The sequence below is a fragment of the Carlito syrichta genome, unplaced genomic scaffold (assembly GCF_000164805.1).
Source record: "Carlito syrichta isolate Samal-C Ts95f unplaced genomic scaffold, Tarsius_syrichta-2.0.1 Scaffold302333, whole genome shotgun sequence".
NCBI classification, from domain to species: Eukaryota; Metazoa; Chordata; class Mammalia; order Primates; family Tarsiidae; genus Carlito; species Carlito syrichta.
Window position 1 is genome coordinate 331076 of NW_007246429.1, and position 23290 is coordinate 354365.

General features: G+C 45.2%; 1 protein-coding gene across 2 annotated transcripts in view; it reads left to right on the top strand.

Annotated features, from left to right (window-relative positions):
• The first annotated feature begins 9950 nt into the window (after positions 1-9950).
• ST6GAL1 (ST6 beta-galactoside alpha-2,6-sialyltransferase 1) overlaps positions 9951-23290 on the top strand; it is a 130571-nt gene continuing 117231 nt past the window's right edge. The window contains exon 1 of one of the 2 annotated variants that reach the window (XM_021711516.1): positions 9951-10169. The gene's annotated coding sequence lies outside the window, so the exon portion shown is untranslated. Of the gene's footprint in view, positions 10170-12872; positions 12904-23290 lie in introns of those variants that run through there. The other variant, XM_008056369.2, reaches the window with a different exon arrangement.

Sequence of the window (23290 nt, forward strand, 5' to 3'; positions counted from 1 at the left end):
CGGGTTCGAGACCCGCCTGGGCAACTTGGCGAGACCTCATCTCTACAATAAATCAAAAATTAGCTGGGCGTGGTAGCGCGCGCCTGTAGTTCCAGCTACTTGGAAGGCTGAGGCGAAAGGATTGCCTGAGCCCAGCAGGTCGAGGCTATGGTGGTCATGAGTGTGCCATTACACTCCAGTCTGGGTGACAAGAGTGAAAGTCTTACTCAAAAAAAAAAAAAAAAAGTAGGTCATCAAGCAGGTGTGCTGTACCTCTCTATCCTTAACCCAAACACCAGGTAAGTCTCAGATTTTGTAATAAAATTTACCTTCAGTAGTTCACTCTGAATGCAGACTTAAGACTTTTGCATTTATTCTAGGCAAGAAAATGAATTTCTTCATGTTCCTCCTTCCTGTAAGTTTGAGAAAGGCCTCATAGAGGGACTGGTCAAAGGATGTGATTGATGGTACCCCTTTCCCTCGAGAATTACAGCCCATTTGATAGGATAAGACCCCAAGCAGTTTAGATACAACTCTTTTATTATAATCACATATATTTAATACAAGTGCCTATATTCCCATTCCCCAAACACTCACAAACACACACAAGTTTATGCCTCGGTGGGCCTGAACTCAAGTCCCTGTCTTATGGATTGAGTCATTCTGAGGCCTTCAGATCATGGCTTTGTGGTGTTCTGAGCCTGTTAAGTTTGAGAAGTGGGGCTCTTATATTATTATAGACTGCTTGCTTGCTGATTGAAGGACAGTTGAGTGTTTTATGATAGCACCAAGTGAGAGTGTAATAGATAATGCTACATTGTTCAGGGGCTATTTCCTGCACGGAACCTTTTCCATGCTTCCCAAATGCATATCTGATTACCCATACGCTTAGACCTTAGCAGAGCTGGCCTATAGGTTAATACAAATTGCTAACCCTTCTGCCAGCCCCTACTGGTGGATGCTTTGACTGTACACTTTGGTTGCTAATAAAAAGCTGTCAAAGATTCTATATACACCTTTTACAAAGAGGGATTGGAAAATTGATGTGGTTTCCTAGAACATTTGAACTTTAGAAAATATCTTAATGATGGGGAAATGTGGCTTTTTCCAAAGGTTATTGCCCAGTTATTTGTGGTCAGTCAACTATTGGTGATGATAATCAGTGAGAATTTGGCTGAGGTCAGGCCTATGCTCCAAAGCTCATAAAGCAAAGGATTCATCCCTCAGGGCAATACCAGGGGAGAGGGTTTCCTTGGTTCTGGAGCACTGCCATGCTCAAGCATGGTGGGCAGCTTATTATCCCTTTTTTGGGTAAAGCTAGACAGAGCCTTAGAGGTAACCTAGTCAATTTGTATGCAAATCCTGCAGATCATCAACATTGCCTGAGGAACTTATTAACAATTACAGATCCCCAAGGTCTGATTATAGAACCACTGGATCTTGGGAGGAGAATGAGAATTTATATGATAAACAATTTCTACATGTAACCCCAAAGTTCAGCCATTCTTAGAAACAACATATTAATCCAACTGCTCTCATTTCATAAAGTAGTAAACTGAGAACCAGAAAGGGAAAGTGCTCTGACTGAGGTCGGCAGGCTGGGTTGTTAGAGTTGGATGTAGAATGCTGGCCTCCTGACTTTCTGATGGCACACTGTGTGTTGAGTGGCAGCTCTCCTTGGAAAGAGAGGTAAAAAATACATGTGGGCAAAATACAATCAACAATGGTATAATCCTTGGAATTGAATGTCCAAGTCACCAGACTTCAGCACCGGCTCTCAGTTTACTGTAGTTATCTAACACAGTAAGTTTGCTACACATGAACCTTCAAGTTGCAAACTTTCAAAGATGTGAATGTGCATTCTCATGTCCAATCACATAAGTTAGTTCATATGTTTGGTATACATTGTTGTGTGCATGCGTCCTTTACTTTTTATCTACTTTACTGTACAGTACTATTTGTTTTTTAGGTATTATTTGTGTGAAAAGTATTATAAACCTATTATAGTACATTACTGTATAGATGATTGTGTTAGTTGGGTACCTAGGCTAACTTTGTTGGACTTATGAATAAATTGGACTTACTAACACACTCTTGGAACAGAACTCGTTTGTATGTAGGAGACTTACCATACCTTGTTTAAGAATCTAGCATTAACACTTAGTACTTACGTGACCCTGGTTAAGTTTTTTATCTCTTGGTTTCCTCATTTATAAAACATGATTGATAAAATTAGTATCTACCTAACAGGACTGCTGCAAGTGTTAAATGCCATAATGTTTGAAAGTAATTAGTTTAGTGCCTGACATGTATCAAGTGCTTAATAGATGTTAGCTATTACTTTTTGGACATTCGTTATATGCCAGACACCACACCAAGTGCTTTGTGGATGCCATCCATAATGTTCACAATGATTCTCTGAAGTAGGCATTATTAGTCAAACTTTATTTTTTTTGAGTTAAGAGTCTCACTCTGTCGCCCAGGCTGGAGTGCAGTGGCACACTCACGGCCACCCCAACATCAACCTGCTGGGCTCCAGGAATCCTTCCGCCCATCCCTCCAAGTAGCCAGAACTACAGGTGTGCACTACCACACTTGGCTAATTTTTTATTTATTGTAAAGACAAGGTCTCGCCAAGTTGCTCTGGCTGGTCTTGAACCTGTGGGCTCAGGCAATCCCCTTGCCTCAGCCTCCCAAAGTGCTGGGATTATAGGCTGAGCCACCGAGCCCAGCCTAATAGCCAAACTTTATCAATGAGGGTTGGGGGAGGAATGACCGAGCTTATACTTCCTGTTGTATTGGTTGTCTGAATCAGGCATTTTGTGTTCCACATAGGCAATATGCAGAAATGTCATAGTGAAACTACCTCCCCCGGAGTAATGATTATGATTTTTGTAAATCTGACTAAAGTTCTTTGAGGGTGGGGCCTGTCCCTTGTTCTTCCTGGTGTTCCCTGAGCTAGCCTATACTTCCTGACTCACTGAACTTAAACAATGTTTAAGTCAACTAGAATTAAGTATCATTTTGTCACACAAAAAAAAGGAGTTTTTTTTTCCTCCTGGCACAACCAGGATTTCTTGACTCTGAATTCTTTATGGTATCACAACCCTTTCACAATGAGATTTCAATCCACCTTTCCTCCCCTCAGGCATTTGGTAAATGGTTTATTGCAGGGCTATTTATAATAGTGGAAAATTGAAAACAACCTTAATATCCAGCTGAAGGAAAATTGTTGAATAATTTATGATACACTCATATATTGCTAATAATTACCACTTATTGTTCTAGGCACTTTTCTTGTTGTTTACTCATTTAATCTTTAAAACAAATTTTTGAGGCTTTACAGGTAAGGAAACAGTGCCAGAGAGATTTAGTAATTTGCTCAAGGTCACACAACTAACAGGTAGCAGAGTCAGGATTCAAAGTCAGGCAACCTGACTCAAGAATCAGTACTCTCAGCCACTAAATGAACCTGTCTCTTGTAAGCTAACGATTGGTGCAATAAGCCACTAGCAATTTGCTGAAGAATGTTTGCCTAGCATTTAATAAAGGCTGAAGTGAATTTTTTAAAAATGCATTGCTAAATACATATAGGAAATGCTTATGACATGCTCTGAATGGGGGAGAAAAGCAGGATATCACTATATATACATTGTAATCTTCACGATAGAGCGTGGAGGAGAAATGCACAGGAAATAACTGGAAGAATATAAGCCAGAAGGTGAATTTTGCTTGTAGTTGATGAGCTGATATTTTCCCCCTTGCTTCTTTAATCTTGTCTGACTTTTCTAAATTTTCTAAATCACGTGTTACCTGTAAAATCAGGGGGGAAAAAGACTATTAAAAATTGATTTTTAAAAATATGAGATCTTTACAGAGGCAGGTTTGGGACAAGTCACCAATAGGCATTATTAAATACTGATTCTCTCTCCCATCCTCCCCACAACAAAAACACTTGTTAATTGCAAAGAAGTTTCATTGACATACCTACCCTCTTGCACAAAATCTTGACTGTCATCCTTGGATCATAAGTACACTAAAAGGCAGCTTCCACTTTGGTTCCAATAGAAGTCTCCTAAGAGAAGACAATTTCCTGAATCTTTCTGAAAGAACTTATTATATGCATTTCTGCTTCCTCAGAGTCCCTGAGCTCTTGTATTTCCTGTCATTGCTAGTGTGTCTGGTCTCCTGGGCATAGCTTATAAGTCCTGCCCCAGGGCAGCAGGGCAGCAGTTTTTGGGTGGTTGCAGCCTGTGTGGTGGCATTGACAGTTTGATGGGCTTGTGCAGCCTTTTGCAGTCTGGGGGGCCAGATGTCATATGAAGGAAAGAGATCTTGGCTTCAAGTACCAGCTCAACACTTACTAGAAAACTTGAAGCAACTCACTTTGCTTCTGAGCCTTAGTTTTCTCATTTGTAAATGGGGTAATAAAGAAATATACCTACCCTATAGGCTATTGTAAGTCTGAAGTGGGTTCAAATGGGATAATATGTGCATATATGTCCAACTCCATTGTAAATATGAAGATCCATATTCATGTGAATTTTCTTCTTCTTCTTCTTCTTATTTGTAGCTTCCCACTTTCTTTCTCATACTTTTTAGAGACATTGAGAGAGGCTGTTCCCCAGCCCCCCCCAGCCACACAAGAGTGACATTAAAGGAGACATCCAGAGGAAATGATCTGGGAGGAGAGGAGGATGAAGGAAGTTGAGGAGGGAGGTGTAGAAATTTGGGAGGCTGCCTTGAGTAGAACTTAGGAGAAAGGGATTTTGCAAGCAGGAATCTAGAAGCTCTGCCTTATGATGTTTGTATGACCACCTTGACTCCTTAGGAAATCTTTAGTAAGGATTTCTCTTACTTTTTACTTTTTTTGGAGTTATGTTTGTAGGTATTCCCCTGACTCCCTCCCTTTATACATTAATCTTATGCTAAGATCGGCTTTAAAGCAAGTACAGGGAGAATAGTTCAAGATGCCTGAGGTATACCAGAGTTCTAAGAATAATACTCCCCACTCTAGTGAGGATTAAATACTAACATTCACATAAAGTGCCTTTCACATAGTAGATGTTCACTATATGGCAGTTATTACTATGAAGCAAGATATTTTGTTACAACATACATGATTAGAGAATGGAGATTCTCTTTGTATCTTCCGGAGGACCTAGGATGGGGTTGGACATGCATGTTGACTAGGGGAAGTGCAGTCCAACTACTCATGTGTCCACATGCTATGTCTATTTCTCCCACATATCTTGATCACACCAGGCCCATACTCTACTCTGAGGTTCTGGAGCCAGCAGGTCACTGCTTGCTCTACTAGGGCCATGGGGTCAACCATTTTCCCTGCCTTGTATCTGTGGTTCTCCCAAGAGACCTGCTCCTAGTTTTCAACCTCTGCTTCTAGTGTTCCTCTCCTCTGCCCAGACTCCTAGCTCCATTGGCCCATCTGTGCCAGTCTGCTTCACAGCAACCAGCAGAAGCTGTCCCTGGGTGCTTAAATTAGAGATGCTGTTATTCTCTCTCCCTGCCCCTTTTTTTTTGAGTTGGAGTCTCACTCTGTTGCCCAGGCTGGAGTGCAGTGGCATGCTCATATCCACCTCAGTGTTGACCTGCAGCGCTCTAGCGATTCTTCCACCTCAGCCTTCCAAGTAGCTGGAACTACAGGTATGCGCTACCATGCTTGGCTAATTTTTTATTTTATTTTATTTATTGTAGAGATGAGGTCTCGCCAATTTGCCCAGGCTGGTCTTGAACTCACGGGCTCAGGCAATCCACTTGCCTCAGCCTCCCAAAGTGCTGGGATTACAGACTGAGCCACCAAGCCCAGCCTTCTTTTTTTTAAATTAAGAAAAATAATTCTCTCACAGTTTTGGAGGCTGATAAGTTCAACACTGATGGGCTGCATCTTGTGATAACCTTCTTGAAGGTGGGAACTTCTCTGCAGAGTCTTGAGGCAGTGCGGGGCATCACGTGTCAAGGAGGCTGAGTGTGCTCTCTTATTCTCTTTTGATTACTGACTTGGGTTCTACAGACTTAGTTGTGTGCATAGACCACCATCCTTAAGGTTAGCAGCACTGAGGGCCAATACAGAGGGTATAGCCAGACCACAGTTCCTTTACACCCCTGAATCCATCAGCATATTAGACAATATGTGCTGAAGGCATGCAGAGGAGAACCATGAGGTCTATTCAAAGATCTTGGTGAATGTCTGTAGTGGGGTGGGGAAGAAGGAGTTGGGAGAAAATATTTGACTGCCTGCTGCCTCTTTTCTCCCCCACAAGACTTTATAATAACACCACCTTCAATTCAAGAGTGCTATGAACATACTATTTGCAGGTGGATTGTTGTAAATGAACATTATAGAGAAGGGCACTATGTGTATTAGTCAGTAAGCCAACCTGCCTAAAATGACTAAGCAAGGCATGACCTAAAATATTATGCATTGGTTAAGGCTGAAATTGGGGTGGGGGGAGGGATGAGGGATGTTATATGACTCAATTTGTTTGGGCTACTGTAACAAAAATAACATAAATCGAGTGGCTTACAGAACAACAGGAATTTATTACTCACAGTTTTGGAAGCTGTTAAGTCCCAGATCAAGATGACGACAGAATCGTTGTCTCGTGAAGGCTTGCTCTCTGGTTTATAAGTGGTATCTTCTAGCTGCATTCTCACATGGTGGAACAGACTAGCTAGCTCTCCGGGTTCTCTCTCTCTCTCTCTCTCTCTCTCTCTCTCTTGGTTTTTTTTGAGTCAGAGTCTCACTCTGTTGCCCAGGCTGAACTGTGGTGACATGCTCACGGCCACTCTGCCAGGCTCATGGGATCCTTACACCTCGGCTTTCCACGTAGCTGGAAACACAGTTGCACGCCACCATGCTCAGTTAATTTTTTGTGTGTATATGTGACTTATTGTAGAGATGAGGTCTTGCCAAGTTGCCCAGGCTAGTCTCAAACCCATGGGGTCAGGCAATCCTTTCACTTCTCTCTCCCACAGTGCTAGGATTATAGGCATGAGGCACAGCACCCTGCTCTGGGGTCTCTTTTAAGAGTACTAGTCCCATTCATGAGGGCTCTGCCCTTAAATTAATCACCTCCCCAAAGGCCCCACCTTCTAATACCTTCACCTTGGGGAGCTAGTATTTCAACATATGAATTTTGGGAGAACACAAGCATTCAGACTGTAGCAGGAAGGTAGGGATGGAGGTCCTAGAACTGAGATAGTGTCCAGAGGGAAAGTCTGTATCTGTCCTTCTAAGGAATCATTCAAAGCAGGGACCCCAGAGGCAAACAGGCTGGGAGCACAGGATTACCTCCCAGCTAATGGCCCAGTCTCCTGTCTCTCACTTATAGGTCAGAAGGCCCCAAATGATAAGAGAGAACTTTGGTGGAAGCCACTACACAGTGGCTCCCACCCTGCAGTTTTGCCATGAGCATCCCTACTTGCCAGTTGGCCTGCCACAGAGTCCCGGGAACTTCTTGGCTTGTTGCATCATCAGCACTGATCTCAGTCCTGCAAGCCAAGAAACTAGAGTGAGGCTTATCCCTTGCTTTCTCTACAACTTGATTGTTCTGGAAAAGAACTGTGGAGTGGGGACTGGACAACCTTTGGAAAGACCCCCTCTTCTATTTCTGTGTTCTTAGTTCCTAAGTAGTGCTGACACAGAGTGAAGATGAAGGAAATGATTATGGCTTTCAATGCATATGGAAGAGGGTTCACATTCTGGCTTCTTCATTTCCTAGGTGATTCCAATTTCTTCATCCGTAAAATGGGACTAAGAACACTGACTAGTTCTGTCAAGGAGAGACAATATAATGAACAAAATGCTTTTGCTCCCCAAATGGTAGCTATTCTTTAGATGTCCTTTTGTCATTCCCGCTGTCATTGACACAGTTCAGGCTCTTATTATATCTCCACTGATGACAGCTTCCAAGCTAGTCTCCTGCCTTGCATTCTCTGCTCCTGCAATCTATATTTTCAGTATAGTGCCAGAGGAATCAGCATAAAACACAAAGATGCATGTCATGACACTGCACACAATCTTTTAATAGCTTCTTCTTCTTCTCTCCCCCTTCCCCCTCCCGGCCCAGAATAAGGTCTAAAATCTTTACTGTAGCATCCTTCCAGAAATAGTCTTTGGAGATTGTCTGCTTCTATTCATTCACCCATAGACATTTTTTTTTTTTTTTTTTTTTTTTTTGAGTTGGAGTCTCACTCTGTCGCCCAGACTGGAGTGCAGTGGCCGCTTCCGGCCACCGCAGCCTCGACCTGCTGGGCTCCGGCGATCCTTCCGCCTCAGCCTTCCGAGTAGCCGGAATTACAGGCATGCGCTACCACGCCCGGCTGATTTTTTGATTTATTATAGAGATGAGGTCTCTCTGCCCAGGCGGGTCTCGAACCCGCGGGCTCAGGCAATCCACTCACCTCAGCCTCCCAAAGGCGCGGGATTACAGGCTGAGCCACCGAGCCCGGCTACCCATAGACATTTTACTGCTAGGAGCACCTTCTATACATGAGACACTAAGCTAAGTGCTTCATATAGGTCATTTCACATAACCCCAGAAACAACACTATCCTTAATATCTTCATTTTGCAGAAGAGGAAACAGGTTCATAGGCTGTGGAACTCACTCAAGAAAGCACAGCTAATTGGCCATAGAGATTTGAATTCACATGGTCTAGCCACCTCTTCAACTGGAGCTCTTAGTATTGAGCAACACCACTTCTGGCGAAGCAGGGAGAAAGGCTGGCAGCAACAGCAGGAGGTAGTCAGGATCACAGGAGGGAGGAAGTAGTGTCTGGAAAAAGGGCATTGGGGATGGGATGAGGATGCAACCTCCCCTTTCCCAGGTTGGTGGTGGGGAGTGGCCACCTCACTTGGAGAGAGAACTCTGGGTGGGGCTTCAAGCACTCTAAATGGACACCCGACCTCTTGTTCCCAGAGGGCCCAGGCTACCTTTCACCCTCTCCTTCCTTCCCCCCTTGCCTCCCAGCACAGCACCAGGAGTCTAGTGGACACTCAATAGACCGTTGGGATATGACTATTGCCTCTAGTAGTCACATCCCCTCTCTGGGCTATGGGACACTGGGGTGGTGGCCTTAAAGGCCCCTTCCAGCCTTCCTGTTGGGCAGTTTTCTGCTTTGGGGAAGTGGTCATGGCTCCTTCCAGCCTTCCTGTTGGACAGTTTTCTGCTTTGGGGAAGTGGTCATGCCACCAGGGATGTTCAGCGTGCCGCTTATTCAATTCCCTTTCTCCAGCAGCCCCACCTTGGTCGGGGTGAAAATAGGAACCCCCTCTCTTCACCACCCTACCCGAGGTCCCGTCCGCACCCCCACCAGCCTGCAGCTTTGGGTGCGGGGGTTCAAGGACACTCCTTCTCTTCTTTATTTGCCTTTTGAAAGCGTCTAGTACGTTCCATGCCCACTCTTAGGAAACAAATGCCAAACTGTGAAATAGAGTTTGTTCTTTCCTACTCTACGAAGAACTCGAGTCTTCAGAGAGGTTAAGTGACTTGCTCAGGGTCACGCAGTCAGTCGGCAGCAGGGCCCAGATACATAGGGCTCGCTTGATGGTACCAAAAGCCGGACAGTCCTGGATTCACCCCTTCCGACAAGAGAAGAAACATTTAGGGGTCCTTATCCCGCCTCATGGCCCACTCCCCCTGGGCCCTCGGCCCCTCCTCCTTGGGAGAAGGCAGAATCCCAGCATCCCTCAGTGCCCTTAACCAGGCACCCTTAGTAACCCCGAGCCCGTTAGCCACCTCCGGCGGACCAGTCGGGTTTGGGGCGCGGTTGTGGCTGGCGGGGGCTGTGGGTAGGAGGTGGCTGGGGGACCCAGCCGGTCCTCACAACTCTATTTGCATACGGAGTCGGCTCTCCGCCTCCCCGCCCCTCCGCCGCGCTCTTCTTCCCTCCTTCCCTTGTCCCCTCCACCCCGAGTCCCCTGTCCCCCGCTCCTCCCCATCGGACCCTTCCTCTGGGACCCCCTTCTGGGGCTCCCAGCTCCCAGACTCTCCTACTCGTGCCGAGCGCGTATTCCGGAGGCACCTGGGGGAGGGGAGTCCTGGGCTGGACCGGGCTGGGGAAGACGCCTGGGGCACTGCCCGGCGCTAACAAAGGGAGCCGGCTACCGGCCGGCGTGGGCGCGGAGCGGGCGGAGCAACCGCAGCCGCGCGGCCGAGAGTGCAGCGAGTGAGTAGAGGGTGCGGTGGGCGGCGGCGAGGCCCGGGCTCCCGGGAGGAGTGATGTAAAGGGGCGCCGGAGGAGAGCGGCGCGGCGGGGCCCGTGGCGCGCCTAGGGCGCAGGGACTCTGTCTCCAGCGCCGCCTCGGCCGCCTTCGCCGCGAGCCGGCCGCCTTTTCACTGGGGGCTTCTGTGTATTTGTCGGGCCAAGGGGCCGCGGTGCCTTCCCCCTGCCTCCTTGAGCCTGCAGACCCACAACAAACCCACGTGTGCGCTGCCGTGGGGAATCCTGCTTTCTCCCTGGCACCATCAGTATGGGGGGGGGGGGCGGGCGCCTTGGAGAGTCCGGGTTGCTTCAGATCCCGCCCGCTGGATTTACAGATGGAGAAATTGAGGCCCTCGGAGGGGGAGGGGACACGGGCACCATAACAAACGCACGTGCGCCCTGCGCAGACATCTCCGCGCGCCGCTGGCCCTTAGAAGCCGCCCTGCGGAGTCGGCCTATTGTCTCAGCCTCCGGGGAGGAAGCGGCGCTGGAGGCGCCACTTGCTGGAGGAGGGCGCGAGAGACATTTAAAAGGTACCGCTAGTGCCTCAGACTAAACTGCCGGACTTCAAATTGGGAAAACTAAGCAAGACAGCAGCTGCAAAAAGGTTGCCCCAGGCCGAGAATCTGTCCCCGACCGTGGCGCATTCTTTGGGGTGGAGTGGACAACCCCGCAACCAACCCCGCACATCCACCTCACGGAGGCTTTCTTAGAGACTTTGGTTAAGCGCCTAAGGGTTCCCCTCCCAAAAAGACCGTGCCCGCCGCACTGCTGTCCCCGCAGTCCGGCGACTCCCTCTGTTGGGAGATTGTGAGAGCCTCCTCGGCCTGCAGAAAGCACAGTCCAGTTTAAACGTCGTCCAGCGCGATCTTGGGTATCACTTGCGCTTTACCTCTTAGGTCCGTGCGCTAGACTTCCCGGGTGGTCACTGGCCCCTTTTGACTTTTTATGGGTTTTCACAAGCAAGGCCAGCCAGGCTTCTTGTTCTAGCTGGGAACGTACTGTTTCCAGTTCTGAGTTTATCTGAAAGAAATTCCGAGGTCCGGAAAGAGAGGCCTCTCGTTTGTTTTGCTTTTTCCTTGCTTACATATGCTCAGCGCAGTCTTACAGGTTTTACTTAATCAGACATGGTCTACCGCACTGAGATGGTGCGGAGTCGTCTTGGCCTGTGAGGCGTAGGCGTTGGTGCGGAGCGAAGTGGTTTGTTGTGGGCTTGCGTCGTGCGCGCAAGGGTGGAGTGTGCTGGCTGCGCGGCTAGGCTAGTAAGGCTGCAGGGGAGAACTGTCCCCGGGGAGAACTGTCGAGCCTCCACCCCTATACCACTGTCACTGAAGAGGTGTGGGGAGCATTTAGTGGACCTTCTTATTTTACAGTCGGGAAGCCGAGGCCTGAGAGTCCAGCCACTTGTCCAAGTATAAATCGGGTGAAATCAGCCAACGGAGAGAGGACTGAGTGTGGGTCACCCCTCTCCCAGACTGCACCGCCCTGCCGGCAGCTGAAGGCAAAACCAGGATTCTGTGGTTGGCTTAAAAGGCTGTGGCCTTAGGCAGAATAGAGCTCAACAAAGAAAGTAATTCAGAGAGAACACTGCGCCCTTCCATTATCCCTTTCAAGAGTTCTTTATTCTGTTGAGAAAAGATAGATTTAGTAATTCCTGACTCTCATGCTAGCCTTTCATAAGCTTAGCTGTTTTTCTTTCCTGGCTGCCCCCTTCCCCTCAAATTGGAATATGGCCAGTTATGGAGACTCTGATGTTTTGCCTCTCATCCCCGCGCCAGGAGGCCTTTGTTTGGGCAAAAGCATGGGCTGCTGACATCAGCCCCACCCGAGGAAAGTGTCTTTTAGCTGGCTACTCCTCAGCCACTCATGGGAGAACAAAGCATTGTTTTCATTGATTGTATTTAATTAGCTTATTTTTTAAAATGAGAGTCCCACGGAGGTAGCTGTGTGTTTTCCTATTTTCGGAAGAAAAGTTGGAAAACTGAAAAACACCGAGAGGCCGGATTTCCCCAGAGTTAACACGCCATTTTGCCCTGACCTTGTTATCTCTTAGCTACACTTGTTTCTTTCTTTTGAGTTTCCAGGGTGTTTTACTTTCAAGATAAATCCAGTTGGCACTGGAGTATAGTTTCTCCTCAGGATGCCAGCTCTGTAAGTAACTTCGGAAATCATCTGACCAGACCTTGTTATTTTCCGAGAAAACTGAGGCCTAGAGAAGAGACGTTACTTGCCCAATGATACACTGCAACACACTGTCTACTTTTGGTGCCTATTTGCTTAAAAGGGAAACTGTGCTCCAGTCTGGGCGACAGAGTGAGACTCCGACTCAAAAAAAAAAAAAAGGGAAACTGTTGCATCAAATGAGTTGCTGTTGGTACCCCAGAGTAAAGTCAAGTTATGATGGTTGTTATAGCAGCACCCTTTAAGTACGGGAATGAATTCCTTAAGGATTTAAATAGGTTTGATTATTAAACAAAGCCATGGATCCCAATGGAGAATATGCTGAGGAATTATTGTAGTTATTGTTGGGAATCAGTTTTCTTTAATGTTTACTGAATGGTTGTTTCCTCTTTTTTTTTTCTTCTGAGTTGGAGTCTCACTTTGTTTTTCAGGCTGGAGTGCAGTGGCATAATTACAGTTTACTGCAGCCTTGACCTCCTGGCCTCAGGTGATTCTTCCACCTTAGCCTCTTGAGTAGGTGAGTGCTGCCGTGCCTGGATAGTTTTTTGATTGGTTCACTTTTCTCTTGTGCTGGGCTCCCCCATACCTCTGTGTCTTGTGTTTTCCCATTTAGGGAGCTGCTTTGTTTGAAATAAGGCAAAAGACAGTGTGAAGACAGAGGAGAGAGACTCTATTTAGCTGTTCCTGCTGCTTAACCTCTAGGGCTCCACTTTCTTTGTACATCGTGAGTCCTCCCTGCCCAGTGTCTGCACAAGCTGTTCTAGTGGAGGGGAATGCCTTAGAGCCAGAGGAGGGGGTTTGGGCCATCTTCTTTCTCCTGTGTTACTTCAGAACCAGCAAGCTCCGTCTGCATTGTGTACAGTGTGGAGAATTTGGTATCTGAACTTGGAGTTGTTGGGGGTATTAAGTCACACAATTCTTGGCAAACTTGGGGGCTCACGAGCTTTCAAAGGAGTGGGAAATGATGGTGGGAGAGTAACCCTATAGGATAATCCCATGTGCTTAGATTAGAAGACCTCACTTGCCACAAAGAGGTCTGAAGGCCTGCCAAACTATAAAGGAGGCTTTGGGCAGTTGTGAGGTTTGTGTGACTCTAATGAAAACAGACCTAGTTAAAAAAAAAAACAAAAAAAATCAAAATACAAAACCAGAACTTTCACATCTAAGTGAGTAAAACCTCCAGTCATTCCATATTTAGTGCCAAACAGGAGGTGAGGGTGGAGGGGGTCTTGTGCTTAGCCTGGGATTACAAAGAGCAGGGAGACTCATTTTTTGCCCTGAGGAAGCCCAGTCCAGCTCTACCTCCCTGGCTTAGAACACATTTGGCTCCCCTTAGATACCACCCCCAGGAGCCCACAAAAAATCAAATTTATCTCAATATTGACCTCATCTCTTCATGGGTAAAGGCAAGAGCAGATGCTAAATGACCAAGAGGAAGCAGGAAGCGTCAAAGAGAATATGGTTCTCCAAAAATGTGAGAATGTGGTTGCATTAAAAAATGCAGGAATAATTCATTAATGAAATCCACAGTAATTGTTCTGGAAAATTTGAGTCCTGAGAATTTGCCACAGGGAGTTATTTGCTCCGACCTGGTGTCAGTGATTTGTTCCATGAGGACTGAATTAGAGTTGGGCACAGTGGCTCAAGCCTGTCGTTCCAGCACTTTGGGAGGCCAAGGTGAGGGATTGCCAGAGCCTATGGGTTCGGGAACAGCCTGGGCACCTTGGCAAGACCTCATTTCTACAATAAATCAAAAAATTAACTGGGCATGGTAGTGCGTACCTGTAGTTCTGGCTACTTGGAAGGCAGAGGCCGGAGAATCGCCTGATCCCAGCAGGTCGACGCTGGGGTGGCTGTGTGTGTGTGTGTGTGCCACTGCATTCCAGCCTGGCCAATGGAGTGAGACTCTAACTCAAAAAAAAAGAAGAAAAATAACTGAATTGGGGGAAATGATTTTTTTCTTGCTAGTACATTCAAGCTACATGGCATTCTGATTCCTGGAGATGTACTTTTTATAGGCTTATATGTAACAATAATGTATATTGCTCCAACTTGGCTGGATTTAGAGTCTGTCATACTCAGTGATCTATCACAGAAACAAAGAACAGAGTACCATATGTTATCGCTCATAGGCGGACCCTGAACATTTACCATGCTACTATAAGAAAGGTATTGGCATAGCGGGACACTGCCAGGGTGGAGGTGGAGTGAACACAACATCAATAAGGGTACCTGATCTCAAACCAGTAAAAGTGGAGACCAAAGGGAGGTCCAAACTTTACCTGTATGATGACCACTTGTACACCTAATCCTGATCTTTAAAATAAAAAAATTAAAAAAAAAATATATTGCTTTGATGAGAAAAATAAAGCATACTCATTGAGGACAACTTGGAAAGTATTTTACCAAAAGGTATATAGAAGCAGAAAAAAATCCACTATCCAAAGACAACCCCTGTTAACATTTGGCAATTTTCCTTCTGGTCTTTTTCTTTTTTTAATTGGATATGTTTTCTGTAAACAGTTGAGCATACTATGTGTACAGTTATGTCTCTTATCTTTCTTGCTCAGCTTTCCTGTATGTGAACATTACATAGTCTATATCATGGTAAAGCCGCACTTTTTCTTTCATCACCCATACCAGCTGTTCAGCATCTCCAATGTCATGTGGTCTGCCAGATCTGATCACGTCAGTGGCCATGTCAGTGAGGGCCTGTCAGGCCTGTAAAGGAAGGAACCTCCAACCACTTCTGCCTTTCCCACTCCTGCCTTGAGGGTTCACACACCAGCTATTGGTTTTTTAGAAGTCTGAAAGTTCAGTGGTTCAGCCTATAATCCTAGCACTTTGGGTGGCCAACGTGAGTGGAGTGCTTGAGCTCGTGGGTTCAAGGCCAGCCTGGGCAACTTGGTGAGACCTCGTCTCTACAATAAACAAAAAATTAGCCTGATGTGGTAGGCACACATGTAGTTCTGGCTACTTGGAAGGTTGAGGCGGAAGGATCGCTGGAACCCAGCAGGTCGACACTGGGGTGGCCGTGAGTGTGCCACTGCACTCCAGCCTGGGTGACAGAGTGAGACTCCGACTAAAAAAAAAAAAAAGAAGAAGAAGTCTGAAGGTAATGGCAGTACAGTGGCGGGAGAAGAGTCCTGTGTGTGACCTCGAGCTCTAGCCCTACCTTTGACATCTTCAAAAACTTACTTTAATGCCCCAGTTTTCAGTTTCCATATGTGTTAAATGAGCAACTCCAGTATCGTTTATTTATTAACTCAGCACATATTTGAGTGTCCATACTAAACCAAAGACAGATAAGAAGAGCTTAGTTTTTTAGAAGCTCACAGTTCAGAGGAGGAGAAAAGGGTAATAAGACACTAGTGCAGATGCTGTGTGGTCACCAGAAGGGTTATCCACCTCTGACTGGAGCAGTGGGGAAGGCCATCATCCATTTCCAGTTTTCTCTTGTTGTAATTGGCACTGTGGTGAACATGTTTGTGAATAAATCTCTGTTCATTTTCTAAATAATTGCTCTAGGATAGAGTCCTAAATTTGAAGGGTATGACCGTTTTAAAGACTTTATAGCTTTAGTTCGATTACGTAGAAAGTCTTAAAGAAAAGTCTCAAATATTATGTATTGTGGGAATGGCAGGAATTAGAAAGCAATGCACTATTTAAATTCTTGCTCACTGCTTACTACCCGTGTAGACTTGGACAAGCTATTTAAGCTTACTGAGCTTCAATTTCCTTCTCTGTACAATGGGGATAACAGACCCTATCTCAGGGAAATTGTAAGGATTAGATGAAATCATAGGTAAAATGTTCAGTATAATGCCAAGTATACAGGAAGCACTCAGTAAGTGATAGGTTTTATTGTTATAGTTGGGGTTTTCACAAGCTGCAGACACATTTGATCCTAATATTTTTTCTTACCATGACAGCAGACCATTGTGTGGCTTTCAGTAATGAGAAAAGCAGAATGTTAATTAAGATGGCACCTCCTACCAGGTGACAAGTTGAGAGAGAAATTATCACTCACACAGATGTGTTTAAAAAAAAAAGCTTTTTTATTATGAAAAATTTTAAGCACATAAAAGTAGAAAGAAGAGTGTAAGAAACTCCGTATCACATCACTTAGCTTCAACTATTATCAAAGCTCAGGGCTGATCTGCAACCTCATCCTCAACCCCAGTCAATGTGAAAGCTCGTTCTGCACTTCTTAGTAGGCGAGCCATAGATAGTTTACTGAGTCACATGATGCATATTTGAGGCATTGAGTGTGCTGGCTAGGAGACTGTCTGCTGTCGCTGTCATGGGACTGTGTGTGTGGGGGAGGAAGCGAGAGGGGGAGAGAGAGAGGGAGCCCGCACAAGCACTACAGTACAAGTAAGAAGGTTCTGCCATCTTCCAAAGAGACAGAGTGGAAGGAACATTGAGTTTAGAATTAGGGGACCTGATTTCAAATCAGGGACCTGCCTCTTACCAGTTGTGCTTTTGGCAAGTGACTTTTGAATTTCTTGGAGCACATTTATAAAAATTGAGTGAGTATTAAATGAGGTGTAATCTATGTGGCAGTTTAAGCAGTATTAGTTGGGCCTAAACCATATACCCGAGCCAGTCTTCTCTCCCCGAGAGGGAGAGTTTCCATATGCAATTTAGGTCCCAGACTTCTGGCCTGCAGCCTCCTGGGAGGCCATTCAGGGAGTGTTTCCATTAGTCTTCCTTGCTGAAGATTTGGTGGTTGCTCAGATGAACACTCGACACATAGAACCCACATGCTTGCAGATCTCCCATTCCCTCTCCCATTTAGCCCCTTCCCTCTGCTTTATGGATGAAGGCAGGGGAACTCAGAGAAGGTCCCAGTCCTTGGCCTTCTCTAATATCCCTTCTTCCATGGGAAGACGGGCTCCTCTTTCCATCTCTGATTTTGATGAGTGTAGTCTCTTCTAATTCACTATTATACCCAAGTAGGAATTTTAGGGAGAAGTTGATCTGATTGAGTAATCAAATCAAAGCCCTCTCTTTAACCCACTGGAACACCCATTATTTCAAGGCCTGGACTTGACTTCTGGTCTCTGGCTATTGCTAGCTAGCTGTCTGGCCCTGGGCAAATGCATGCCACTCTGGGCATGCCACCTCAGGGAATCACCTCTCAGTCCTCTTCAACCCCTTCCAGCTCTGGGGTCATCAAATAAGAGATATATGTAAGATTGGGAGGCTTCTTCATGTAAATAATAAATGAAATAGTTTTAGAAAAACTATTTTAGTTAAAAAAATTAACCCCCTCACCTTATGCAATTCCTCCCTCATTCCATTTCTGTTTGAAGTGACTGCTGTTCACAGTTTGTGTTGGTCCTTCCAGCCCCTTTTGTATGCATTTATATATATTTTCATGGTTATATGCAAATACATTGAAGTAACCCAGTAAATGGATGACATTATACCTGTCCCTTTACAAACTTGCTTTTTTCACTTTGCTGTATATATTAGAGGTCTTTCCATGTCAGTGTATACTTGGCTTTTTTTCAAAGCCACATTTCGTTCTATATTTTGAATGTGTTCCCTTTTCAGTCTTCTGTTGCTGGACATTTACCTATTTACATAGAAATATATTTGTGTTTTTAGATCTTGAACATATGGAAGGATGGTTGTTAATGTCAGTGGCTATACGAAGCCAGTCCATCACATTCTGGAAGGGGTGGTGAGAGAGTGGGCACAGGGACTCTGAGGACGACACCCTGGATGGCTGAACTGAAGGGCTCCCAGGAAGCTACCCGAGGCTGTTTACATGAGAGGCTATTTTTGGAGACAGCCAGCCTGGTTGGGTGCCCTCAGCTGCAAGTGCAAAAACTGCGTCACCACCTTATCCTCCCCCAACCTCCATCCCTGGGCCTTCCAAGTTTGTTTCTGTTCCCAGGGTTAGGTTTGGGCACTATGTGGGGGAACTAGCACTTATGTGATAGGGAAGGAGGAGAGAGAAGTGAAGAAGAGGAGTGCTTGATCTCAGGCAAGGAAGGAGGAGGAAGTGTGACAGTTTGACTCCACTCTGTCTGGTTGTTCAGACCCATCTGGAGTGTTATGCTTCCTCGGACCCCCTCCAGACAGTGATCAAGTGGAGCATACCCAGGAATTGGCCACTTGGAAGACTGAGGTTTAGTACAACATATAGGAGATGGAATAAATGTGGAAACTGGGACTTTCTAGCCTGAAGGAGATAAAAATAGAGGCATCTGCTTCATGTGGAAGGATTAGAGTCACACTGAGTGGCTGCTGTGGAGAGAAGCAGTATTGGGGCAGGGCAGGGGAAAGAGTTGCAGGAAGGCAGATAAGGAAGAACTGACTCGCCAGACTGCTCAACTGTGAAACAATCTATGTTGCAACCCCTGTTATGGAGGTATCCAAGCAAAAATTGCAAGTGAACTTGTTTGTCATCAGAGGACTCCTGCACTGCAGAGGAATTGTTCTAAATGCCCATGAAAGCCCTTTCCAACTTTGAGAGTTCATGTGTATGAGACAAGAGTCAAAATGATGCAAAATAGGACCGAGGGAGGGACAAGTTGTGGGCAATGCAATGAAGGATTTTTCACCTGATCTGAAGAGGTAGAATAAAATGGAAGCCTTCAAAGGGATCTTGAACATGATTTCTCTTGGATCTTGGCAACCCTCCCCTTGTTCTGTCCTTGGCTTTAGCTCTGCTTGACCTTATATTCATAAATTATTTCCACAGGAATAAGTACATCACATATACTTCAGATGACCGGGAAATCTGGCAACTGGGAAAGAACGACATGACCCAGGAAGATGACTGTACATTTTTAAAATTTCAGTCTTTCTAAGTCTGTATCCATCTCCTGGTCAGAGGCGTCTTCCCTAGCACAGTGCTGAGACGTCATCCAGCTTTAATTTTAAGAACACTCTACCCTTTGCAACCTCTTGAAGTTGTCTGAGCTGGGATTGAGAGTACCCACCATGTTGAAAGAGCGTTCAGACTTGTTTTAGCCGAGTTTAATGAGAGAAACATTGCAAAATTTATCATCCTCTGTGCTTTTGTTGTGTGCCTGGCTCTGATTAGGCATGATGTGTATTCTCTCATCCAATCTTAATGGCAAAATCTGGTGTCTTGGTGTTATTAGCTCTATTTTGCAGATAAGAAAACCGAGGGCCATTGCCTTGCTAAGCTATGGCTTGGCCATGTGCTCTTTGAGCAATGGCCAGGCCATGTTTCCTGGCTTTGGCCCCCTTCCCTTGAGGAGGTGAATCTTCTCTCTCTGTCTCTAATTTACTTTTGAATAAACCATATTTTCTAATCCATAAAAAAGAAAAAAAAAGAAAACCGAGTTTCAGAAAGGGCTAGAGACTTATCCCAAGTTTCACTGCTGCTGAGTGATGACGCTGGGATTGGGTATAGCACAGGTATTTTTTCACTGCTAATAATTCCCAGTATTTTGGTTCTAAGAAACGCTTAGTCCTTTGGCTCACTGGGGCTTAGCTGAATATGCCTTTTTACAGAGGCTGATGGAAGCTTTCTACCCTTCCCCCAAGAACCTGTAAAATAACTCAGGAGGCAGTCATGTGTGAATAGCACTACTTTTGGATTCAGTATACATTTGCTCACTGCCCTTTTTAGTAAGTTATTTATGTCAAGCCTGTTTTACACTTTTCTTCTTTTTTTGCTTGCCCTTTAAAGCTGTGATAACCACCTGTACTCATTATCTAGTTATGACTGAGAACTAGCATAGACTCAGTTTGGTGGGTATCACTGCTTGGCTCCCTTAAATGCCTTTGACCTTATAAATGGAGCTCAGCGTTGTTTTTTGTTTTTTGTGTTTTTTTGAGTTGGAATCTCACTCTATCGCCCAGAGAGTGGCCACTGCAGCTTCGACCTGCTGGGCTCCGGTGATCCTTCCGCCTCAGCCTTCCAAGTAGCCGAAATTACAGGCGCACGCTACCACGCCTGGCTAGTTTTTGATTTATTGTAGAGATGAGGTCTCGCCAAGTTACCTAGGCAGGTCTCGAACCCGCGGGCTCAGGCAGTCCACTCACCTTGGCCTCCCAAACGCGGGATTACAGGCTGAGCCACCGAGCCTGGCAAACTCAGCATTGTTAAAGGCTTATTTTGCATCTGTGCTTCTAGGTTCTTAAACAGTTTCTTCTTTTGTAGAATTTACTTAACTTTAATTTGTTCACAAAATATTTATTGAGCACCTACTATATGCTAGGCACTGTACTGGGCATTGGGAATGCCCACCGATCTGGCACAAGTGGACCTTGAATTGTCCCTTTAAGGATGAGTAGGATGTGGGAACATGAAGTGTATGACATATGAGCAAAATTATTCTATTTCACCCGATGATGAATGAGCCACCTTTAGCCTGTTCTCCCTATCCCCCAAGATAATTTCTATGTTGGAGTTGGCTCCTGGGTAGGAGAGGCAGTATGGGGTATTCATTCATTCAAAATAAAGATTATTGAAAATGAATAAATCATGCAAATTCATGAAGCGTTACATATAAAAAAAAAAGAAAACTAATAAATCAAGAGCCCAAAGATAAGTCCATGAAACTACAGAATGAAATTAAAAGGGTAATTGCAGAGGTAAGGAGAAGTGGATACAAGCAGTATCATTACAGAAAACTTTAATAAGGAACAATAGAATCCATTGAAAACTAAATTACTAACAGAGAAAAAAGGCTTGAGGAAAATCACAGCATATGCAGAGTAAAAAGATGAAAAATTTAAATCAGAAATTTAAGTTGTACAAAGGCGATTTTCTCAGGATAATTGGGGAATGAGCAGAATTATAAATCACTTTTGCTTCTGCTTCATTGGCCAAAATCTAGTTAGTTCACACCTGGTTTCAAAGAAGACTGGGAAAAAAATGTCTAACTGAGCGACCCATGTGCCTTCTTAAAACTCAGATCTAGGAAAGGCTTTTTATTACTGAAGGAAAACCTGGATATTGGGGGCAATTATTCTTTGCCATAAGGGAAAAGTCATGTTGACCTCAGTCTTGACCTGGAACAGAAGAAAGAAACGGAGTAGAAAAGCTTTCAAAGTTCTGGGGGAGAGGCAATGGGACTAAAGACATATATATTCAATTAAATCACTTTGCAAGTATAAGGCAGGCAGACTCTCACACATGCAATAATTCAGGGAATCTAGCACTGATGAACCCTCTTTGGGAAAATCCACTTGAGGTTGAAAAAGATTAGTCCACAAACACACTTAAGATGGCATAGCTAAAGGTCATTTGGTGAGCCCTTAATCCATTCAAATAGAGAAGCAAAGCGAAGCAGAGATGGACAGTTGAGGCCGAGGAAGATAATATGAGAAAATAAAAAGTGCATACCAGAAACAGAGAGCTAGGGGAGAAGTGAAGATATAAGTGCTGACTTTTTTAAAGAAGGTCATCTTTTCCTTTAATTTTACTTTTCTATGGAATTAAAAAATGCAATTTTAAAATAAAGAAGTAGCTATTTTATAAAGCAATCTCCAGCCTGCTTTCTTTCACTTATCCACACTCCAATCCGTATGTAAATATAAAGGCATGCAAGGAATAATATTAATCTATTCTTTTTTTTCTGGATGGAAGACTCAAGTGATTTTTAGCTCTATATAATTTTGTGTATTGATTGACATTTTAAAAATAATGAACTGGTCTTCTTTAAATAAGACCACTGGCTGGGTGCAGTGGCTCACCCAGCACTTTGGGAGGCCAAGACGGGAGCATTGCTTGAGCCCGGGAGTTTAAGACCAGCCTAGACAACATAGCAAGATCTTGTTTCTATCAAAAAAAAAAAAAAAAAAAAGCCAGGCGTGGTGGCACATGCCTGTAGTACCAACTATTTAGTAGGCTAAGGCAGAAGGAATGCTTGAGCCCAGGAGGTCAAGGCTATGTTAAGCTGTGATTGTACCACTGCACTCAGCCCGGGCAACAGAGTGAAACCCTGACGTACGTATGTACATACATACATACATACATGTTAGAGCACAGATAGGGTGAGGGTGGGCACAGAACCATTGGAGCTGGTATGTGGGAGGTGCTCGCTGACACTCAGAGATTTGAGTAATGCAAAGAATTACAACACACAAAGAGGCAAAGAAAGAAATGTTTAGTTGAAAGTAAATTAGAGAGAGAAAGAGAAGGGAGACAGAAGATTTACTTCTCCAAGGTAGGGGAGGGGGCCAAAGTCAGGAAGCCTGGCAACAGCCGTAGCTTAAAGAGCTCAGGGCCACACTAGAGTCTAGCAAGGCAGTGGCCCATGGCTGCTTGTGGTTGAGTTCTTTTAACCTTTCCCCTTAATGGGGGAAGATCATTAAGTTGATTGGGTGGTAGTCTGCTCCATGTTATCACAAAGGGGCAGGCAAGCCCAGGTACTGACATCAGGTGATGGACTACAGGCAGATGGGTGGGTTCATCACATGATTGCTGCCATGGTGGAGTTTATCGGTGTCAAGTAGGTCGAAAAGGGCTGATTAGGTTAACTTGGGGAGTTTGGGCCTGGAGGGGTTTTTCCTACAAGAGACTTGTTAGACATTTGCAATCCACAAACTCCGTTGACCAAAGGTGGTCATATTATCACTTTTATGACCTTGGCCAGCCAACGGGTGATCTGTGACTTTCAGTCTTGACAAGGAACCTAAAGGTTTACTGGAGATTATGATGCTAAACCATGAATTGAAATGTTGGAGTAGCCGGGCTTGGTGGCTCAGCCTGTAGTCCCGCGCCTTTAGGAGGCTGAGGTGAGTGGATTGCCTGAGCCCGCAGGTTTGAGACCCGCCTGGGCAGGCGAGACCTCACCTCTACAATAAATAAAAAAATCAGCTGGGCGTGGGAGCGCATGCCTATAATCCTGGCTACTTGGAAGGCTGAGGCAGAAGGATCACTGGAGCCCAGCAGGTTGAGGCTGCAG